The sequence below is a fragment of the Chinchilla lanigera genome, unplaced genomic scaffold (genome assembly GCF_000276665.1).
Source record: "Chinchilla lanigera isolate Chin_1 unplaced genomic scaffold, ChiLan1.0 scaffold00015, whole genome shotgun sequence".
NCBI lineage: Eukaryota > Metazoa > Chordata > Mammalia > Rodentia > Chinchillidae > Chinchilla > Chinchilla lanigera.
In genome coordinates this window covers 6,316,569-6,335,925 of record NW_004955416.1, presented here as the reverse complement: position 1 = coordinate 6,335,925, position 19,357 = coordinate 6,316,569, and the positions used below count along the sequence as shown (strand labels likewise).

The window sequence follows — 19,357 nt, the reverse complement described above, 5'->3', positions numbered from 1 at the left end:
GCTGAGCTAAATCCCCAGCCCCTAGGTTTTCTTTTTATATTGAATCTTGTGAGGCAAGTCACACAGCTATCTATTTTACAGAAAGAAATTTGAGACTTGAAGAAATGAAGTCTCTGGCTCAAGACCACATAACTAGTAAGTGGGAGAGACAGAATTGGGCAGGTTTTGGGTCCAGTGATCTCTTGATATCTTGGTACCTCTTTACTTGTGGGGTATAAGAGGTTTGGCTGTTTAAAACCAGCAACATCTCCAAGAATCCATGCTTTTAGGGCAGATAACACCTTGGTCAGTGGACGCTATCTGCCACAATTGACCACAGCATCTCCATATATTTTAGAAAACAACAGTATGGGAAGAAAAAGTGTTTTTGTTTCCTCTAGTATCTAGGAGGGCTATTTGGGTCCAATAAAGGAGTACCTGGTCTTCACCTACCATCTGGCAATTTGAAGGATGCCCTTAGGATCCTAGATGGCCAGAATGTGATCTTCAACTCAATGAATAGGATATATGGATATAGGAGATTTGGGAGAAAAAAGGGGACTATAATGTATAGGAGCACCCCAGAAGGGTTGTCGTTTCTCGTGTCATGATCTAGTGCCGTCAACTTAAACCACCTCCTTTGCAGCTGGAAGTGCTTCTGAATGTTAATGTGTTAAGCTGAGCAATTGTAGTCAAGCTGAGCATACAGCTCTAAGGCTTCACGGCATGGCCTTCTCTTCTCTCTTGTCTTTTTACTGTGCTACAGAAGGAGAGTTGGTGAAATGGAACAGTGAAAGATTTTGGAGTCAGATATAGGTTTGAATTTGAGGACTGTGTGATCTGAACTTTTTTTCCTATTTTTCAAGTAGGGCCACTAATGGTTTCCCTGAGATTCACACAGTAAATATGGGTCGTGTATAATTCACATTAGTTAGTGATGAAACATGGCACCCACTCTTCTGCAACTACTGTTAGTATGTGATGGTTTGTTTCATTATATTATTAATTATTATGTGATTAGAGTCTGCTTCTTTATTAGAATGTATGCTCCAGAAATGAAATCATAGTATCTCCGGTGCCTAGCACAATGCCTGGAAATTGGATGATACAAATCAATATTTGCTTAATAAGTAATAATATCTAGAGGAATAAATACATGAGTGTTAGAGAGATATACACACTCAAGAAATTGAAAGAAAACACAACCCCTTAAAATCTTGGACCCATTAAAACCGTAATATCCAGGCAGAGACGGAGCAATCTGGGGCTCCTGTTGGTTGTACTTGGCTGGCCCTTCAGATGTATGAGGTCAGGTACCTTGTGATGGTTTTCTGGCTTTTTCTCTTGAAACCCTGCAACTCTGTGGCCCCAGAGCTGCTCTTGGAGCCCAAGAAATAAGACTGTCCACAAAGAGTAGAAACAGAGGTACTCCTGTGCCAATCTCTAGCGGATCCATCTTTTCTCTCCTGGGTCACCTGCCTCTACTCACCCTAGACATGGAACAGATGCCCAATTTCTGGTCTAATCTCTTTAGGGTCCTAAGAGCATCCATCAAATTTTAAGCCAGTGGGTGAAGACAACTCTTTCATGAGACCTTTGTGACCCTCTTGGATACCAGAGGAAAAAAGTCTCTTCCAGTACTGCTGTTTTCCAAAACATATGGGGATGCTGTGATGAATTGCAGCAGACATTCTCCAATGATTGCGTTCTTATTGGCTCTAGAAGATTAGGTTCTCCAGAAGTCACTGATCTTAAGCAACCAAGTCCCTGATAGCCCACAGGTGAGGCAGGAAGTACATCAAAGAGGTCACAGGACCAGAAATCAATCACAGAAAGCAGAAGACCCATTACCAGCTAGATAAACCCACATTCTGAAAATGAAGATGAGCATAATTGCTTAAGTGGTCTTCATCTTGCATTTGGGAAGCTTCTTTGGCCAAAAGCAGAAATTGGTTGGAATTCTGGCATTCTTGGCATTCTTGGCATCTTGGCACTGGAACAGATAGCTCATGGGAAAGCTCAGCATCTCTGCGTGAGCTTTGAAAAAATGTCTAATACTTACACAATTCAGATTTGAGGACAAACGTCAGTGAATCACGGATAGCATTTTCCAGAAAGCACATGACAGATTTACGGTCTTTGTCAAAGGTGGCTGTGCTATTAAAAGTCACAGTGACAAATGTGGCAGGCTTTGTTAGTTGCTTAAACATAGCAGGGTGCAGGGTGGGAGAAGAGTTAATCACAGGAAAGCTGGGGTTGGGTATAGTCTCCTGCTTCTCACATTTTCTCCTGTGTGATTCAGGGTGGTCTCTGACTCAGCCTCAGAAAACCAGAGCTCTGTGGGCCTCCTATTGTCAAGTGACAGGAATCATTTGGCACTATGTATGGAAGATGGCCAGAGTGAGCAGGGCAGGGGGTGGAACCTGGAGGACTAGAGTCAGTCTCTACAGCCATCAGCACACAGCCTCACGCAAGAAGTTGGCTGCTGATGATCCAAAGAGGCATATGGTTGACAGATGCTATTTGCAGGTAGGAATGCAAAACCTCAAAGAAATAAAATTTTATGTGGAACAGTCAGAAAAAAAAGTTAAACACCAGCAACTGACTCCAACTTCTCACTGACTCTAGTGAGAAGGACAATTAGTATTGCCATACTCACGCCATTTACACATTTCTTTGTGGTTGTGGTTTAGCTCTGAAATTCACTTCCTCTAATGACCTAGCTAGTGTAAGAAATGAAAGTGAGCTCTTGGTTACTTTGACCTTGTTGGCCTCAAATTGAGCAACTTCCACACCATGATTACTACACCATGGTTTGTACTAGTTACTAGGGTGAATATCTATGCCTCTCTGTGGGTGGTGGGCTTCTGGAGGCTAGAGTCTTATAAATTCATTTCCAGTGTCATGCGCCTCCACCGCCTGCACCATTCCCAACACACAGTGCCTAGCACATCACTTTGGGCATTTGTAGTGAATGCTTGGTGAACTGAAAGTGGGAACTAATATTTTTTGTTATTGTTTTGATTTCTCTTCTGCTCCTGCTGCTCAGTATAGTATGTTTTTGTTTATGTATTTTCTCCTCTTCATTTCTGTGTATTAGAACGGTGCACTGAGCTGGATTTTTGTCTAGGATGGTCCCAAGGTTGGTGTTGGGAAGTAACTTCCCAAGAATAATTTGACTTTAGTCATGGAGAGTGACTCCAGTGAGAAGGACAGAGGGACTGAAAGTCTCTGTGCTGTGATCCTTAAACTAGCTGGTCCTCACTATGGCTTCTTTTAGATTAGCACCACTGGCCGGTCCATCAGTTTCCAGGTATGGTGACAGCAGAACAGGGTCGGGACACCCAGGTTCGAGCAGGGGCTCTGCCACTGTGACTTTGTGCAAACCCTAAGGTTTTTTTGGTCTTCACTTCATTTATTTCTGAGAGACAGATGATGGTTTGAGGATCATAATAGTAGTTCTTCACACAAATGTTGAATTTGTTGTCTCCTGTCCAATACCTCTCCTCTTCCTCATGAGCGTCTACTTGCACCACTTATGGTGACCTCTTGTGAACAGCTGTGATGACTTTGGAACTGTTCAGCAAGTGACTGGATTCTCTTCTGTGTCTCTTGGGGCGAGGTGAATGTAGGGCCAACATTGGGAAAGGATCAGTGGAGTGGGAGGACGGATGCATTCAACCTATATTGCCCTTTCTTCAGGAAGATCTGACACCTATAAAGAGTTTCCAGAATCCTCAAGGCTTCCTTTTTTTATCTTTAGAATCTGGACACATAGAACCTAACTGGAGCTTCTGGTGCTGGCATGAACCACACTGAGGAACCTCTTGCCAGTTTGTAAAAACAACAAGGTAGAGACTTTAAATCAGTGCACCTATTTGTTCTTCTTAGGCTTAAGAGATGGATTTAAAATTATAGAACTCTAAAAATGCAGGTTCTCTACAATTCTGTGTTTGGCCATGACTCACAACCTGTGATCAGTATGTCTACCAGGGTCCACCTGGAGCTCAGATTTCCCCAGCGCCAATCTTCCAACCCCCACCCCTCCCACCTTCCTTCACTTATTAGATGGAAACACAGGTGACAGTGAAAATCCAGGACAGACAGCTTTGCTTTTCCCTGCTTCCCTTTAAGACTTTTGTTTTGAGTGGTTTATGTGAAATCTGCAAGGCAATTGGCTGCTGTCCAGTGCTTTTATCTGCCCATTCGACTGTAGGATCATTGCCCAAAGCACCCGTGACTGAACTGTCTTGATGCCAGTGCAGAATTGCTCATCAGAGAACCGGATGATGTGTGGATGGATACGCCAGGTCTTAATGTACAGAAAGGCCAAATGCCCATCTTGCTTCCCATAGCAACTTTCTGACTCTGAGAGACAGCGTGTGCATTGTCACTGGGTGTGCAGTGGGGACTCTGTCCAAAGTGGAGATTGTTCCAGGAGACTCTGCTCTCCCCGTTAAGGACCATAAAGCTTGGCATTTGATTCAACAATTCTCTTTGTTCCACTAACACACCTGGCAGAGATATAGTGAAGGATCATCTTATTAGTAGTTTATTAATTCCATAAGCCTCTTTAAATAAATGATTGCAATAAAGAACAAACGTAAAAGTGAGAATTGGCAGATGGAACATTAATCCTTTGATGTCGCCTTTGGATCAAACAGGCAAGTCCTTGTGAGTAACTTTCCAAATTAGCCCAGCTAGGCCTGGTGAAACAGGATAGTTGGGCCTCCAAGTAGGCACTCAGGCCTGCTTTGCATGCTCCTACCAAGGCCAGCTTCTTTCCCCAGTCTCTGGGACTTACTGGAAAATCCAGAGTTAGAAAACATAAAGTTTAGACATAATTGAGACTTCCAGAAATTAGTTTCTTGGTAGCATATGAAATATTCATATTAGCTTTCTACAGTGACAAAAGTTAAACCATGCCCCCACACATATATGAGCACACAGACACGTGCTTACAAACACAGCCTGAAAGCTTTATCTAGATTGGGAGGTCATTCACATTGTCATTGTTATGGTTTGTGTCTGGATGTACCCCGAAAGCCTCATGCAGTCATGAGGTGGGCTTCTTTGAAGTTATGATTGATTCATGGTCCGATGTTGGAATTATGGGTGTGAGTGCTATACCCTCCCTGGGGCAGATAGTTTGCATACAATGTAAGAGAGGGAAAGAGGATGCTTGCTACTGCTCCTCCCTTTTTCTCTTGTTGCTTTTGCTGTTTTCTGCCACCATGAACTGTTGCCCTCTGCCATGTGCCACTCTGCCTTGGAGCCAGCTAAATATGCAGTGAAACCTCCATGAACTGTGAGCTAAATAAACCCTTCCTTACTTAACTTTGGGTGTCAGGTATTTTGTCCCAGCAATGACAGAAACGTAACTGAGACAGTCATCTTTGAGGTGTAGTCTTCCTCTACACCTGGAAGTTTTTATATATTGCAAATAATTCTTTTTAGTTGCTTGGAAAGACCTCTGAGCATTTTTCTTGAAGATTCTCCTCTCATCTAAGCTATAGCCTTCCTGAGACATAGTGCTCTTAATCTGTGTTGTCCACTGAGCTAAATACACATCTTTGAAGAAGTAAGGTATTTAATGTTGTTTGATTGATGGACAATAAACATGCTCTTTTGTTTTCTAAATGAGCAGTTGTGAATGAACAAATCAGATAACAAAATGATGTCTTTGACTGTCTATGTCAGTTTGATTCTCTAGAAGGATGCTGGGAAGAAGTTGGAATTGAGGGGTGGTGGTAGAGTAGCATCTAGGAAGCAGAGAGAGAAAGAAGGAGCTAGGAGGGAGATACACTTTTCCAGATCACAGCCCCAGGGACCTGCCTCTTCTGACAGACCCTACCTCCTAGTAGCACATTTGGCTCTGAACTCTTGAGTGGATGAATCCACTGATGAATATAACACTCCCATGATCCAAACACCTTCCTAAAAACCCACCTCTGAACACATGAGAATTTGTGGAGATCTGCTAGAGGTAAACCATAACATTTTTCCCTTGGCTCCCAAAGATACATGTCCACCTCTTTATGTAAAATTTATTTAGTTCATCTCTAAGAGTTGCCAAAGTTTTAACAGTTTCAACATTGCTAAAAAGTCCAAATCTGAAGTGTCCTCTCAGAAACAAGACAAACTCTTAGCTATGATCTCATGTAAAATTAAAAAAAAAATTAAGTACATACAATATACAGTGACACAGGGTAAATATTTTCTTTTTCAAAGGAAATGACATGGGGATAGAGAAGAATGGGACCAAAGGCCAAAACTCCACAGACAAATATTAAGTCCTATAGTTCTATGTACATTACTCAGGGTAAGTTGTGATGAGATGTGAGCTCCAAAGACCTTGGGTAGCCTCATCCCTATGGCATTGCTGGATGCAGTCCTCATGGCCTCTCTTGGAGTGGTTGTGGTCACTACCTGTGAGATTCTTTAGACATTCCATGTTCCTGACTTTTCTAATTTCCTGAGGTCTCTGGCGCTTCTCTGACCATAACTTCATGCACTGCTGCCTCAGGGGCACACTACCTGACCTCCCAGGCCTTCTTCTGAAATCTGGGTGGAAGCCTCTCTGGCTACTTGGCTTACATTCTTCATGCCAGTAAAACTAGCATCAGTGGGATGAGGCCAAGATCTGCTGGCAGCTCAAGCTGTAGCTGGATACCCATGGATCATGGCTGCAGAAGTTTCCAAGTTCCTGGATGGCTGAGCACTGTGAACTGAATCCTACAGTACTAATTCTGTAGGACCTTCTTGAGCAGGGCACTCTAGTGGTTTCTTAAAGCAAAATCTTTCAAAGGAGTCTACCTTTATGTTTTTTCATCCTTGACTCTTGCTGAGTCTTGAGAGGTACTCATGCCATCTTTTCTACTGTCCAAATGCAAAGTATTTTCTATTGTTCTAATGCTAATCTCAGCAATCATGCTCTTCTTTTCTTCAGCTTGACAGGTGCTTCTTTTCTGGGGACACTGAAAATTTTTCACCTCAGTTTTTGTTCCTGATTCTCACTGTAGGTCTTACTAAAACTTCCAACAGTACCCATGTAATAGCCTAAGCATTGAGCTTCTTGAAATTTCTTCTGGCAGATTAATTGGTTGCTGGTCTTAATCTTAATTCTCCTGCAAAGTTGGATGACCTGGGCAAAATTTAGACAAATTTTCTGCCATAGTATAACTCACACGGTCTTGAGTCCAATTGCCGATAGAAGCCTTGTTCCCAACTAAAACCTCCTGAGCCTTGCCTTTCTGTGTTTCTGTAAGAATTTTGGTCCTCTCAGCTCTGACCAGAATCACCCATCAAAGTCAGCTTATAGCTTTCTAGTGTTTCTGTAGTGAGCATCTCCATACCTTTCCAAACTCATCTGGCAAACCAGTTCCAAATGTTTCTGAACCGCAGTCAGGTACAGTCATAGAAACAGCCCTAACTCCTGGTACCAAAAGTTATCGTAGACACAGTACTCAACATCCAAAAATTAAAGGGGGAGAAGTTGATTTGGCTTGTAGTTTTTAGAGGATTCAGTCCACAGTTGCTTTGAAATTTCCTCTGCCAGATTAATTAGTCTACTGCTTCTACCCCAGTCTTCCAGAAGAGGCAGTTCACAGGGGATGTGACCTGGAACAATGTATTTCTTTCTCTGGCTCCTCCCTTTTTTCCTCTGCTTCCTGGCTGCCATGGTGTGAGGAGTTTTCATCCTTGGCAGGCCCTTCTGCCAGGTCCTTCCTGCTTGGTGCCAGTCGACTATGAACTGGGTCCTCTAAATTTTGTGAGCCAAATAAACCCCTTCTCCTTACTTTATGGGTGTCAGATATTGTGTCTCAACAATGCAGAAAGTGGCTGAGACACTGTGATAATTTTGTCACGGTAAGCATTCACTTAGTGTCTCTGTGTTGCAAAAGGTTTGTGTTATGTCACTAGAAACTAACATTATACTTCATGGCAGTGTATTACTTTCAACTCAGTCACAACTAAGGGGATACCCAGAATTTTTTTTTTTTTTTTTTGGTACCAGGAATCAAACTCATAACCTCATACTTGCCAGGCAAATACTGTGCTGCTGAGCTGTATCCTCAGCATGATACCCTGTCTTTGTATGTTTTCTCCATGCGCTTTCCAGATAAACAGTTCACATTTGAATGTTCATTTTGGTGGCATTTGCTTAAAGATGAGGATACATAAGATGTTGGAAAGTACTTGTGACATGATTTTTTCTAATAATTAAAAATTGAGATAATGAACTATTACTTAGGACACCTACAGCCTGAATTTTGTCTTTCTTCTCTTTCACTTGTGTGTTTAATATGTAAATATTTAATATATAATTGTTTAGGTATTTAAAATTTCCATTCTGTTTTGTGTGCATTCAATTAAATATTTTGAGATGACAGATGTTTATTAAGCACCTTCCAGCTCAGAAGAACTTTGGTAGGAGAGGGATGAATGTAGAGCACAGATAAGTACACATTTGGTCAATCAGCACTAGCCCTTTCTATATTCAGAACTGTTCTAGGTAGCGGCCACATAGCCTTGAGCAAGCAAGTCAAGGTTTTTATTTTCTTAGCTCCTACAGTACATTAGTCCAGACTACAGCTATAAATGTCATAAGAGGACTAGTAAAGAACTCTGTAAATTTAGAAAGAGCAAAAAGCACATTCAACCAGGAAGCTTTTGAAGAAGAGATAGGTCTTAAAATAAAGATAGAAGTTGCTCAGCTAAAAAAAGACTTAAGACTTCCTAGGTAGAGGAGGTCTTCAAGGAGCTTGAAGGTTTGAACATTAAGCCCTGTTAAGTGGATTGCAAATCATCTACTAGAGAGTTGTACATAAAGGCATGGGAAGAAGGCTACAGAGCAGAGTTTCTCAAAGTCAGTGGGATTGATGTACTGGCCTGGACATTTCTTCATTGTAGTGGGCTGTCTTATCCATTGTAGGATGTTTATGTATGTATGTATGTATTTACTTATTTTTAAGTAAATTTTTTGATGAATTAATTTTATTGGATATGTATATATATATATCACATTCATCATGGGGAATTTTTCGTATCTGTACATGATATATCTTGATTCATTTTTTCACATTCTCCTCTTCTCCCTCCAAACCCTCTTCCTCTCCTTATTTATAGAAGCTTTGTTTCCATTTCTCCTTTTTTTCTCTTTTTGTTCTTTTCCCTTCCTTCTTTACCTGCTCTCCATCCCCTTCCCATTTGAACATTTTCTTCCTCTTTCACAATATCTATTGTACATTTTGGTCCTTCACACTGATTTCCACAGTTATTGCACCAGTATACACTCCTACCAATGGTGGATAAGGGTTCCTTTCTCCCCACAGCCCCTCCAGGTAACCAGTGAGCCTCCCATTTCTATGCTATGACCAGACTCTCTCTGTGGTGGAGTCAACAGCCATTCTGCATCTGTCTGTGGTTTTTCTACAGGTCTGATCTTGAGTCTGGATATGTACATAGGTCCAAATCTTAGTCCTTAATAAGCCCTGTATAAATCTTTCCTAAGGCTGTGGGCTAAACATGCTCTAGGAGATGGGAGCAAAGTGAAAGATGCCAGGACATAAAGAAAATAACATCTGAAAGTTTTAACAGGCAGAACCAGCTTTTAAAAGTGTTTACCTCCCTGCTCAGATCTCTGGACTTAAAAACAATTTTGTCTTATATATTTTGCTTTGCTTTGTTTTAACTCCACTTATGTTGATTAAGTACTTCTTAAATGACTTGAACTGGGCAATCAGCAGAAGCGAAAAGCACATAAAGTTCTTGTCAGGGACATCCTATGCTGGTGTGAGGAGAAGCTAAAGGAATGATTTTTCTTTTCAGGTGGTGATAAGTGATGAATTAAAACGCAAGGAGAAAGGGCAATGGGAAGGTTTTAATATTTTAGATAGGGTGGTCAGGGGAAGCATTTTTGAAAAGTGATATTTGCATAAATATCTGAAGGCAGAGAGAAGTGTGGCAGCTATAGGGGACAATGCCCAGTTCAGATCCAGGGGAGAGTGATCCAGGTGTGTCTGCTGTAGGCTCAGCATATGGAAGTACCTACAGGCTGAGGTACTTCCCATATCACTGGCGTGCAAGAAAAGATGCCCAGTTAGTTTATTGTATCTTTCTGCTTTTTCAATTCCTCTCTCAAAAATGTGCAGATGTTGTCTTCTAGCCCACTGGAAACAGCTGCAATTGGTTTCAGTAGATTAACCAGTTTGGAAATAAGAATCCTACAAAAATAGGAAGGCTTGTGTCTACTGGGATGGGAGCAAGTACAAATGGATGGGGTGACTGAAAGACATCTGAGAATCTACAAGTAGCTCTGGGACATCGTGAGGCTTTGGAGTACTCTCCTGGCCTAGAAACTCCCAAGAAGGTTGTCAATAAAGTTACACGTGATTCCATGTCGTTGGTGTCTAATTTGCTTCTAGAGAGGAACCATGTCTTCACTTACTGGCTTCTCTTGCTGCATAGAACGTAGTACTAAGAAAATCATAAGCACATGGTCTTTGTTTATGGAATGGATGTGTTGAAACTGTGTCTGTAGACGTGGAATCTGGTGAAACCAGGAGAATCTTGGGAGATGTAGGTCCTGGAGTTTGCTTATGAAAGTGTGAGTTTGCCTCAAGTTTTGCATATTCAATATGCAAAACACTTTCTAATTTATATTGAAATGGATGTAGCAGTTATAAACTAACCACTTGTTCTGAAGTAGTCAGTAAGAGATGCTGTCATGAAGGGATTTGATGCCAGAGCTGTCAAAGGACTCATGTCTTATTAATAATGATTTTATGATGACTACATCCATAAAACATCTGTACACTGTCAAAATTGAGAAACACTTTAGAGAACATGGTTTGTTCCTGTTTGTGTGGCCTGTGAGCTCTCACTGCTTAGCGGGGCTATTCCAGGTGCCATTCTTTGGTGATAGATATCTATATTTTACATTTACCTATTTTATTTGGAAGATCTCACATGACAGAGATTCCACAGTAACTTTGTGAAATATCTAAAAAACACTAGTTCTTTGTTTTCTCCAATTCTTTCTGCTATTGTACCAACATCACCAGCAGCAGTTAGGTTTTTTTGTTGTTTGAAATGACATTTTAGTTATTTGCTCCCCCGATGGCTTACTGAATAGCCTATGTCATAGGAAAGTTAATGGATTGCTGGTTTTGTTTCAAAGGAGAACTAATGGTTGAAATTCTGTTTATATGAAAAGTAGTCTGTAGATATAGAACAGATATTACCATTGCAATGTTCTGCAAATTGGATTCTACAATTGGATATTGCACTTGTCTGCTGTTGTCTGAAATCTTTTAATTGTTTTGTGACCTCAGGCATCTTACTTAACTTCTCTGAACTTCATTTATATTGTGTAGAAAATGGAAAATAATAGCAACCCAATTAGAGCAGAGGTTGACCTTCAAATTGCCTGAGGATGAATGAACATGTATCTCCATCTTGTGCTAGGCACAAGTTAAAGTTCAATAAGCAAGAGCTGAAATCATTAACTAAGAAAAATATAGACACTTTAAGATACAGGATATTAATTTTTTTAAACATGCTGCTTAACTTTGTATAAATTTAAAGAGCTCCAAGGTAGACAAAGGTTTTCTGAAATAGAAATTGAGGTCTATGTGTTTGGGCCAGTATAAATTAAGTGGTTTACACACTTTTCCTCTCAATACTCCACAATCTGATATCTTAGCTGTGTTTTTACTCTTTCATTAGTATTATCACTAAGTACATACATATTTTTTAGAAATAATCTTTATAAGAAGGGATGATGTCTACATCTCTGATTAAATGGTTTCTGAGTAATCTAAAGATTTTGGTCAACTATTCGATTCCATAGCATCAACACTTATATTGGATGATGACTGGCATATCGATCTGTCATAGCAATTTATTGTGTTCATTGTATGAGTACTGTCTGTTATGTACACTGAGATGTACAGAAGTTTTAAATAATCTCTCAAAGCACAAGTTCACACATTTCTTAAGTGATATGTGTACTCAAATTTGCCTGACAATGCTGTCACTTTCTTAAATACTATGTTGTATGGTTTATACTAGTTAAAATTTTAAAACACTTAAAAATTCTCAAATAATACATTCAATTTTATTTCAAAATATTGATAGTATTAAGTAATTAAATAATAGTGTTTCACACCAAAAAGCAATATTTCATATAATATCAGAGGATATGATCATACAATTGGATATTAAATAAATCAAATAATGTCAATGTTTTCTATAATGCTATCTTTTATTATTTTAAACAACTACAATTTGACAGTTACAAGTCACATCTAAGAAAACTAAGTAATTCAGCTTAATGTTGTCATTTAATAAAACTTCTGATAAGTTTGATCACATTAGCATATACACAACTTCTGTATTTATTTGGAAAGAGGCCATGAGTTGGTGCATGTATGTTTTGGCAATACATTTAGTGTTACTTTTAGAGATTTTTCTCCCATCGTTTAGTTCACTAGTATTAGTACCTGACCTCATCACAAATTTCCCTTCATGGTTTGGTCTTGTTCACTGTTAGTGCCATTGCTGTGCATGCATCACATTCAGGGTCTAAATCTTACTCCTGGTAAATTTCTCTCGTCCTTGTCCTTGGGCAATGATTTTTTTTTTTGTACCTAGACTTAATGGTTTCTGTTTCCTCACTGTCTGTTGTGTCGGGGCATCTGCAATATTTTGATACAGGTATAATATAAAATGGTCTTTCACCTTTTCCAATTATAGATAAAACCATGGATCTTGTTCTGAAATCTAGAGCCGTCGTATCAGATTGGTGTTAATCCTAAAGGATAAGGTAGACCAGAAATCCTGGAAACTGAAGTTGCCTGTGAGGGAAGGTTGGGAGGAAAGTAACCCATGGTCCGTTCTGAATACTGGTGTAGGAAGGTGGTCCCAGGAAGGGAAGAAGTCTCAGTCAGAGTGTTCCCTAGTGTGGAAGAGCAAATCAGTGTGAGTATGCCAGGAACCACCTTGTTCTGTTAAACAACACGTTTTTTGGGATGTATTAATTCAGCTTTCTCATCACTGGGGCAAACTACCAGACCCTTAAAGGAGAAGCATAATTTGGCTCATAGTTTTAGTAGGTTTAGTCTATGGCTAACCAGCTCCAATGCAGAAATGACATGGCATTAGGACCTGGTGAAAGAAAGCTGCTCACAACATGTCAGTCAGGAATCAGAGAGAGAAAGGAGGAGTTGAGAACAAGAAAACACCCTTCCAGGTCATGCCCCCAGTGACCTACCTCTTCTGACCAGGCCCTTCCTCCTACTACTACATGAACTATTGAGCTCACCAATAGATGAACCCACTGCTGAGTATAGTCCTCCATGATTCAATCACCTTCCAAATATAGGAGACGTGAAGGTGATGTCTTAGATCTAAACCATTACAAGGGCTGGGGATATAGCTCAGTGGCACAGCACCTGCCTGGCAAGCTCAAGGTCCTGAGTTTGATTCCCGATGCCAAAAAAATCTAGATCTAAACTATTACAGTAGATCTTTTGTTCCACACCAGTCCCCAGGCCACTGGGCACAAGAAACGTTGCTCCTGCAGAAAGTTTCAGTTTAACATGAGTTTTTGGTGCAGAAGAGGGTGGAGATATGATTTCCTTGCCTTCCACCCAACTGTGCTGCTAAAGACCTTCCCATCTGTTTTCTATTGCTGGAAATTCCTTTAACATATGTCTTTCACTGCACAATATGAGATTAAAGATTTAAACATGCAAATACAGTCAATGATGAGTACTTTGTTGGATTTGGGGAAAGGACTGGAAAGACGACCTAGAAGATAGAGAAACAATGCCTAACATTTGTAGTTTGCCTTGGGCTGGCACTGTCTATTTTTATCTCAGCAAGAACTTTTGTGGAACAAGCCTTTTGTTTTTTGCAGAATTATTCTTCACACTTTGAACCTCTAATCATAAATGGTCATGGTTTAAGTTGGTGCTCTTTTCTACACTGCAAGTTCTCTTGTCTTGCATGGATAGATCTGACACTTTGGAATATCTGTGTTGTTTTCTAAAAGTCTTTCTAGAAAAGTGTATTTAGTTCTAGAGTCACAGTGAAGAACAGGAAAGATTCCAATTTACTTAGAACCATAGTCTAGTGATTACACATGTAGCCAAAAGATTCCCTGAGGTCATCATATAAATCTCCTCATTTTAAAGGTTAGGAAATAGAAGAAGCACTGAGAAGTGAAGAAAAATTATTTGTTGCAGCTCGCTAGTGGTCAGTCCCTCTCAGCCCGTTTTCTGGATCCCCAGGCACTGTGGCCACAGTCCCTTCAACAAACTCCTATCATGACCCAAAGAATCCCTGCCTGCCTTTTCTCAAGCCTCATGGGTCCCAGAAAGGCTGAAACACCAACGTAAATCTTGTTCACCTCATGCTTAGGTATGACCAGGAAGCAGAGTGGTGCAGTACTGTTCGCCTTGGGGAAAAGTTGTCTCCCTTTGCCCCTTTATGCACTTCTGGGCTTACCTGAGCAGAAAACTTTGGCCGATTACTGGGTCTTCATCAAACTGATAATTAAAGAGGAGGCAGGAAAGGCGCATGTTCCAATATCATCCAGAAGAGTCAGCAGTTTTGCTGCATAATGAGTTCTTTATCCCTCAGGTTGTTGCCCACTTGAAGGGAACTTGTAGTGCAGCTGCATCTGGAATCAAAAAATGGACATTCTCAACCCATGGGTTTGATTACTGACTCCTTGATTATCAAATTTCATTTCAGGACAACAAGAGAGTAGGTGATGGTCTTGAATCATCCATTTCCATCTCTGCTGCTGCTCACTATAAGACTTTTGCAGGCAACTTTGGACCTCCTTTCAATTTTATCTTTTAGCATGAGCCACCCGTACTCTTAGAATTTTCCTGGACAAATGGCTGTTAAGAGAATATTAGACTGAGTTTTTAGACTTGTTACATCTGGCACTGAAAATGCATTTTAATATAGAGGCTTGAGGGCTGTTCTTGCAGCTCTCCCAAGTAGTCTCCAGAGAGAAATGTCCTTCCCCTGACTCCTGAAATATGTTATAGGAGGTGAACTTCACTGTGAATTCTGCCCCCTTCTACTGATGAACCAAGAGTTCCTGCAATCACTCAAGTGTGGCTGCTACTCCCTTTCTCTCTCCCCAGTTCAAGGAAGCGTAGGACCATGTGTCCCAAACTTGCTTGCCCTTGAACCCTTTCTTTCAGGGATTTCCTATTAATAATTCCTGAAACCACTGTCCTGTAGAACATTATTTAAGAAATGGTGACATATAAACATAAAACTGAATGAATGTGATGATGTTGCAGGGCTAAACTTGCAGCTGTTCGATTTATAAAAGCAAAGTACATACCTCCCTAAATTCTGCATTTTCACTGGTATAGCCCAACATCGGAGTTGGGGCAGACGTCAGAGTGAATGGAGGTGTAGTGAGGCTCATCCTGCTTCTGGCTGGAGAATAGACTGAAGACAATGGTGAGCCTACTGAACTGAGGGTGGCAGCCCTTCCTGCCCCAGAAGACTTGTCCAGGGAGGATGTGCCTCAGAGCAGCAGACTGCACCAGAGAGCAGCTATGCATTTTCATCGACACCTCATTTCCTGTCAGCATGGGGGGAAGAGGCAGAAGGATAGTCAGAAAGTTAGTCATACTGGGAAACTTATCTTTACGGCCACTGGTTCCTCTCGGTAAGGGGTGGCAGGCATGTGGTCCAGCTTGCAGACTAAAGCCATTTCCCAGCACTGTCACAGATCCTAGTTGTGTGCTATTTCCAGTATATCAATGTCTTTTGTCTTGCGAAACTACCATCTGAGAGGGCAGCCGCATTTGTATTCCTCCTGACATTCTTTGCTGATTATCTCAGAAGCAGCTATGGTCTCTTTTTTGCATGATCAAAGCATAAGCTGATGGCACTTTGTCTCTTTAGAAACAAGCCAGTCCTAGCTGATCCCAGCAACACACCCGTGGCGTAAGTTCAGGATGTAGGGTCCTGGCCTTGCTCCCAGTGAGGCAGCCGTTAACAAAGCAAATTTTACAGACATGCATATCTGGGGGATGTTCTGTGGGGATCAGCTGGTGGAATTATGAATTATTTAGTTCACTTCCCCACTCTCTAATAAGAAAAGACCTAAGCTGACTCAGACTTAAGAAACCGAGTTGCTATTAAAGGCCACCTTCCTCCCATTTTGGCTGCCAGAAATCTTGATGCTGCCTGATGATGAAAGGACTATGTTTGTTCACCCTCCATAGAATTGTCCTTAAGGTTCGCTGAATTAATCCAAACACACACACATGTATAGATTACTGTTACCCATTAGATACTGTGGGCTGTATGCCTGTTTGCACTGGGGAAATATGAAAATCTTGTAACAATCTGCTTTCAGGGGAATTTTATTAGACCTAAGACATATATATGCAAGGCCGCATATCATGAGAACCATGTGAGGCTGAGTCAGCATGAGCATGGGTATTGTGATGCACAGGACCTTCAACTGGGCTTTAAAATATGATTGTTATTACTATTAAAAGTTCTGGAACATTTAACCAATTCTTACTAGGTTTTAAGCAACTTTACATACTCTTCTAGGTGCTTCCTACATATGTTTAATCATCACAACAGTGATGTAAGGAAGACAGCAGGAAGCAGAAGAGAGGTCACATAGCTAGTTTCTGGTCGAGCTGTATTTACATCTCAAGTGGTTATGTTGCAAAGCCCTGCTCCTCTTAACCAGTACCCTGCCTTTGATTGAGGGATTGGGATGAAGGCCTCCCTGATGAGGGAAGCCTGGTTTCTAAGGTGTTGCAGCAGCAGTGTTTAAATGAAAAAGGCCTAGCAGTAGATGTTTGGTGTAATGATTGGCACAGTACCTGGATCAGAGTGAGGACTTGTTTGTCGCATATTTGAATTTGAGTTATTGACTGAATGGTTACAGAGAGATAATGCTGGAAAAGAAAGCTGTTTTCAGATTGTGTATGGTTTTGAATTACAGCCTGAGAAGTTTAAACTTGGTACTGTAGATAATATCTTTTCTATAATGGTTGAATTTCAACAGAGGCAAACATTGTAGTCCATAAACAATCTATCCTGCATTCTCTTTTTCAGTACTTTCTATAGGATTGCTGGAAAAAAATTGACACTAGGTTAATCAAGTCCTTTACAAAATTCTAAGTTTTGCTGAAAGTATTTGACTACAGAAGTTAGGGACCTCTTGTTCTTGAACTGTCAGTCTTGTCACATCTATAGTTTCCTAAATGCATGGCAAGGACAAGACTTTAAGCAGCCAAGTTATAATATGGTGTAACTCCATTCTCCCTCACTGTAGATGAGTGGATTTGTGGGGGCACGGGGACACACCATGGTCCTCTCTTGGGAATAGTGAAAGTAATAAGCATTTGCTTTGTGTTTTCTATTTTTCTAGGTGTAGAAACTGAAAGAACATGCTGGAGAGAAGAGCCAAAGGTGCCAGACAAAGTGCATTTTAGATTGAAAATATGAAGGAGCAGGAAAACTTTAGAGGCAAAAACTGTGATACAGACAGTATTATTATTATTTTTTAACATGTATGTTTTGAGCTTAAACCTTTGGATTTTGAATTCACTTCTGGAATTTGAAATTCTCTCCAAAATTAAAAATCTCATTACACTTTTCAGTATTCATTCCCCATTGGCTTTTCAGATACATTTTACATGGTAGCTCATTCACTTATTTGGAAACTCTCCTGGAATGTGGTATTCTTCTGGATTCCCCCCTTTTCTCCAACTACTCTTACTCTCTTCTTAAGCTTGTCTTCCTCTAACTTGAGGCATTGCTGAAATAGTTTTTAACATTTTATCACTTTGCAGATAGTACCCTCAGAGTATGCCCACATTCACAACATCCTTTCTGAGCTCCCAGAGGGCTCATGCTTCTAGTTGTTTGTCTCGTATCTTCAATTGGTGACAACTGACCATTTAGAGAAGGCTCCATTGTACTCTCATGGTCACCCGTTAGCTCAAGACTTTATCATTTACCTGACCTCTCCCTTTGCAGTGGATTTATATAGGGCTGATACACCAATTCTTAAATTTAAGTTCTGGTTTTGGTACTTCCTTGCTCCCAAATCTTCGGTGACTTTCATCTTTCAGGAAAAATCTCTATTCCTTATCTTGGTGTTTTAATCCATCTTTAAGATGATTTCATCAGTTGATTCCAGAGTATTTATATGTCTTTTAGGTTGTTGCAAGTAGATTCCTTTTCATACCTTCTCTAGCTTTCAAAATTCTGTCCATTTCCTCCACATTTCAGAGTGCTGCCTTTTTAATAATGTATCAGTGATTTTAAATGGAATTGATACCTCTTTTCTCTAAGTTTTCATGATATGTTGACTGTAATTCTGTTAAGGCAATTGTTGTAAGGTTGTTCAGCATTTGTCTTACTTTCCCTGTGGAACTGTCAGTTTGTAGTTCACTATAATTCGGGTATCAGGTGTGTCCACTCTGCTTGCTCAGAGCCATGCCTTTCCCTGCTCTGCTCTGTGTCACAGCTACTGGCCTGTGGCTGTGCTGTCCACACCCCCGTGTCAACTGGATTCATACTAGGTGCCATCAATGTGAGGCTCTAGCATGAGAACTCTGGGTCTTTTTCCCATGACCTGTGCCTTGGGAGGTGTCTCTAGGAAAGTTATGTCTTCTAGGGTTCCAACTCCCACGCAGGTCTAGTCTCTGCAGGTGATCTCCATCCTTGAGTTCTTGGAACAGAATCTTATTTTTCCTTCCTATGATGAGAATGGTGTCTGCCATTGTTTAGTCTGAAGTGTGTCACTGTCCTGTTATGGGCTTCTTGTTCTTCCATCACTGTATAATAAATTCCCACATACTGTATTAAATTCCTTTTGAAAGGCAAATGGATTCTGCTTTTCCAGTGTGGGTGATGATCGATGTACTCCTCACCTAATATTAACAGGAGACCATATCCTTCCCTTGCTTACTTTATGGAGCCTCATTCAATGACTTGTGTACTGCAAGTACCAAATAAATATTTATTGAATAAATACATAAATGTGGAGTGATCTTGTATGTTTAAGGTTAACCTAGTTTAGTTTTAGAGAAGTTGCTCAGAAAACTTTAGGAGGCACTAATTATATTAGTGGCTAAAGAGAAATACCAAAAACTCAAAAACAAAAACAGAAATTGAGGCCAATATCCCTGTCATCAAAAATTTTAAAAGGCTATTTGGAGACTTACAAGTAGGAACAAATTTTGTAATAGAAAACTTAGAGGACTGAAAAACATCTACTTAACATATTTCTTTTTCATGTTTTTCTTCCCTTGATCTTTGAGGAATGCTTATAAGTTTATGGGGCTTGGGCTGTTTCTAAAAT

At 40.5% G+C, this 19,357-nt stretch overlaps 1 long non-coding RNA gene across 1 annotated transcript in view; it reads right to left on the bottom strand.

Moving 5' to 3' along the window:
- Positions 1 to 15,546, bottom strand: part of LOC102010579 — a 24,667-nt gene extending 9,121 nt beyond the window's left edge. Inside the window, exons 1-2 of the long non-coding RNA XR_260358.2 lie at positions 15,353 to 15,546; positions 14,494 to 14,668 (exon numbers count right to left, since the gene is read on the bottom strand). This is a non-coding gene — a long non-coding RNA (uncharacterized LOC102010579). The remainder of the gene's footprint in view (positions 1 to 14,493; positions 14,669 to 15,352) is intronic.
- Between the last annotated feature and the right edge of the window lie 3,811 nt (positions 15,547 to 19,357).